General features: G+C 43.6%; 1 pseudogene; it reads left to right on the top strand.

Annotated features, from left to right (window-relative positions):
* Positions 1-1,077: 1,077 nt before the first annotated feature.
* LOC108542967 (60S ribosomal protein L7a pseudogene) lies at positions 1,078-2,960 on the top strand (annotated as a pseudogene).
* The last annotated feature ends 1,556 nt before the right edge of the window (positions 2,961-4,516 follow it).

Consider the following 4,516-nt stretch of genomic DNA (forward strand, 5'->3'; position numbering starts at 1 on the left):
TTTCACTTACAAGGGACTTATGTTTTCCTTTTGGTTGAATCAGCTCCCATCCATCTTATAGAAAAAGAATTATATAATACATTTCTTTCTCCCCAAAAAAGGAAAATGTATTTAGAATTAGATGATAAAACTGAGTTACTAGACATAACAAATTTTTCAAAAGCTAATTTAATTGCAGTCTATATTGCCATAGAAGACACTGAATTATTGAGTAATGAAAATTACAAAACCTGCTAAAGGTAGTACCTGATCAATTATGGTTAAAGTCCTCTGCTGATATTGGAATAATCATCTTGGCTGCCCCAATCAAAGTTCAAATAGATCCTTCAAAACCCCTTCCAAACCTTAAGCAACACCCTTTATTTATTTATTTTTAAAGTAGTTTTAATTCATCGTATATGGATTGAGTGACTTTGTTAAGTTTAACAGATGTTTACGTAACTTAACTGTGAACTGTTCTGTTTCATTACCATGTTATAGTTTGTCTAAAATAAAATTTGTGTAGCTTTCTTACGAAATTTATTTATAAGGCTCTTGTTCCTAGAGTAGGCAAACACTCCTTGGGCATGTTCAGGTTGGTTGAGCAAACTTCCCAAATTCACATACTCCAGACTTTTTTTTAAAACTTGTGTCTCTAGTTTTCCAATTATAGGAACAATAGATGGCCTTGTTTGTTTTTACTAGATGTTCATGCCACTTAATTTCATTTTTAAATTTCATCTGTTTGGATCTCTAATACAATATTAAGCAATGGTGGTGACAGTTGGTGTCTGTCTGTAGCTCCCGATTTTAATTGAGGTGATTCTCCTTTTCCACCATTTGTAGAAATGTTTACGTTGATTTGAATACATCAAAATTATTGCTCTAAGATTACCCCATTACACGCTCTGAAATCAATTCCCAAAATATTTAAACTGAAATCTTATTCCCTAAAGAGCACACAATTTTAAAAAGGTGATTGGGGGGCTAATGTTTACTGTGTGCAGTGTAAACAGGAGGCTGGCCCTGTAGGGGTGTGTTGGGGGGGATGGCGAATGCGTGGCAGGGTGCGCCTGTTTCTAAGGAGGGTTCTGGGGTATGGGGCACGGCGTTAAGCGCATCCTGGAGCCACAGGCTGGGGGACTTGCCGCCAGCCAGCGCCGGATGCGGCGGGCCCTGGGATGCACTCGAGCTCCAGCGTGCCGAACCTGGGGCGAGCTGACTTCGGCGATCCGCGCCTCCGCCCCTCGCCCGGGAGGCGGCGCTGGGGACCTTCAGCCCTCCAGCTGCCCCACGCCCCAACCAACGCGACCCTCCGGCCGCTGGGGCTGGCTGCTCAGACGCGGCGCAGGGGGACAGGGCGGACGCTGGGCGTCCCCGATGTCGCCCTGTGAGCTAGGACAGCCGAGCGTGGACCCAGGCAAACGGCTCTGTGTATGCTCCGCGCCCTCCAGTCTGAGAGCGATGCTAGCGGAGTGCCAGAACCGCTGCCTGGGCCTCACGGGAACCGCAGAGCGCTGCCGAGGGTCCCTCTGGCCAGAGCCCTGCATTTCTCTGACCCCACCTATCCCGGGGCCTTGGAGTCTGCGGCTGGGGGCTAACGAGGAGGGCAGGTGCCTTAGAGAAGTGGTGGATCCCATTAGAGAGGCTTTGCTGCCGGAACCACAGCAATGGAAGCCTCCTGCAATCTCGCTGCACCCATCCCGTCCCCTCTACTCTCCCACAAGTTCCAAAGCACCCTACTGTATCCAAGTTCTCAAAATAACCCTTCATCTAATGCAGTGTGAACATAAGCACAAACACACAAACAGTGACATGATCTCAGCTTACTGCAACCTCTGCCTTCTGGGTTCAAACGAACCTCCAACCTCAGCCTCTCAAGTAGCTGGCACTACAAACAAGGGCTACCATGCCCAGCTAATTTTTGTATTTTTAGTAGAGATGGGGTTTCCCCTTGTTGCCCAGGCTGGTCTCGAACTCCTGGACTCAAAGGATCCACACGCCACAAGAACCTTATAAACAACTAACTGAGAAGTTAATTGTAAATGTCATCTGCAGGGTTAAATACATGTAAACCTTAGAGAAATTTTAGGAAAAAAGAAAGAAAAAAAGAACAAGCAGAGGCCCATGTCTTGCCAGACACAAATAAAATAAGTACCGTAAAATTACTGTAATAGTCTCTCCTCCCATTGCCCAAGATATCAAAAGGAAAGAAGGCCAAGGGGAAGAAGGTGGCTCCCGCCTCTGCTGTCATGAAGAAGCAGGAGGCCAACAAAGTGGTGAATCCCCCGTTTGAGAAAAGGCCTAAGAATTTTGGCATTGGACAGGATATCCAGCCCCAAAGAGACATCACCCGCTTTGTGCAATGGCCCCGCTATATCAGGTTGCAGAGGCAGAGAGCCATCCTCTATAAGCAGCTGAAAGTGCCTTCTGCGATTAACCAGTTCACCCAGGCCCTGGACCAACAAACAGCTACTCACAAGTACAGACCAGAGACAAAGCAAGAGAAGAAGCAGAGGCTATTGGCCTCAGCCCAGAAGAAAACTGCTGGCAAAGGGGAAGTCCCCATTAAGAGACCATCTGTCCTTCAAGCAGGAGTTAACACCGTCATCACCTTGGTGGAGAACAAGAAAGCTCAGCCAATGGTGATTGCACACGACACGGATCCCATTGAGCTGGTTGTCTTCTTGCCTGCCCTGTGTCGTAAAATGGGGGTCCCTTACTGCATTATCAAGGAGAAGGCAAGACTGGGCCGTCTAGTCCACAGGAAGACCTGAGCCACTGTCGCCTTCACACAGGTGAACTCGGAAGGCAAAGGTGCTTTGGCTAAGCTGGTGGAAGGTATCAGGACCAATTACAATGACAGATATGATGAGATCTGCTCTTACTGGGGCGCCAATGTCCTAGGTCCCAAGTCTGTGGTTCGTATCGCCAAGCTCACAAAGGCAAAGGCTAAAGAACTTGCCACTAAACTGAGTTAAATGTACACGTTGAGTTTTCTGTACATAAAAATAATTAAAATAATACAAATTTTCCTTCAAGAAATTTACTGTAATAAAACATTGTGAGACTAGCAGAAGGATAAATAAACAGATTAAGGGAACAGAACCGACACCAGAAACAAATCAGCACATCTAGTCACCTAAATATGACAGAGCTACACTTTTAAACTGTGAATAAAGGATTGATTATTCAATAAATGTTGTTAAACATTTAAAGAACTGATTTTCATCAGTAACTGAGGTTACTCCCCAGACTCTGTGGCGCTGGGGGTCTGGAATTATGTAGGTGGGAGTGGGGTGAGGTGTGGCTACAACTCCAGCAGAAAGAGGCCAACAGCCTGGGATGAAGAATCAGGCCAGAATCAGGGCTTCCAGAGCAGCTGAAATTGAGGAGGGAGGAGGAATTCCAGAAAGAAGAGACCAACAGAGGCAGAACCCCCAAATCTGTATATAACCCCTCTCAAGTTCTTGGCTGATTCCTAAGCTGCACTTGTACAGGGCAAGATTCCAAGGAATCCAGAGGAAAGCAAGCACTGACCAGAGATTTCAACAGCTGCCCTGTGCTAGAGAAACAGTGCAGAGCTCAGATCCCATCAAGTAATATTAACTTCATGTTTGTCATACACAATCAAAAATATTTTTTCCTGGCTTGTCATTTAAATTTTAACTTTGCTTATTGCATTTTTTCCCATAAACAAGATTGACAGTTTTATGCACACAAACTTGTCAATATTTTTCAGTGTGGCTTTGTTTTGCTGAAATGCTTGGGCAGTCTATAAAATTATGAAAATATACGCTATAATTTCTTGATTGGTAGGTTTGGTTTTGTTTATATTATTGTTTTTGTTATTTTGTTATGGCTGATTTTTTAAAACTATTAAATCTTTGCTCTAAGTTAATATCTGAAATTTTGACGAAAGTGATATCTCTTATAAAAACAGATCAGAATCAGCTCTTTAAGTGTTTAACAACATTTATTGAATGATCAATTCATGTTAGATGATCTTGGGAGGTGGGCGTGGGGGTAAGGAACATGGTTGTCAAAGGATGCAAAGTTTCAGTAAGGTGGAAGCAGTTCAAGAGATGTGTTTACAACATGGAGACTATAGTTAGTCACAAAGTACAGTATTATATTCTTGAAAATCACTGAGAGAATAGATTCTAGGTGTTCTCACCACAAAGATGATAAGTATGTGAGGTAATATAAATGTTTATTAGCTCAATTTAGCCATTTTACAATGTATACATATTTCTTTTCTTTAATCTCCTATGGAAAGGATCTGTACATATTCCAAATATCATGTTATACGTGACAAATACATATAATTTTTGTCAATTTTTAATATTTATTTATTTATTTTGAGGCAGTGTCTTGCTCTGTTGCCCAGGCTGGAGTATAGTGGTGTGATCTCAGCTCACTGCAACCTTCGCCTCCCGGGTTCAAGCAATTCTCATGCCTCAGTCTCCCAAGCAGCTGGAACTACAGGTGTGCCCCACCACGCTCAGTTAATTTTTGTGTTTTTAGTAGTGACAGC

Source organism: Rhinopithecus bieti, unplaced genomic scaffold, assembly GCF_001698545.2.
Source record: "Rhinopithecus bieti isolate Rb0 unplaced genomic scaffold, ASM169854v2 scaffold_23869, whole genome shotgun sequence".
NCBI classification, from domain to species: domain Eukaryota; kingdom Metazoa; phylum Chordata; class Mammalia; order Primates; family Cercopithecidae; genus Rhinopithecus; species Rhinopithecus bieti.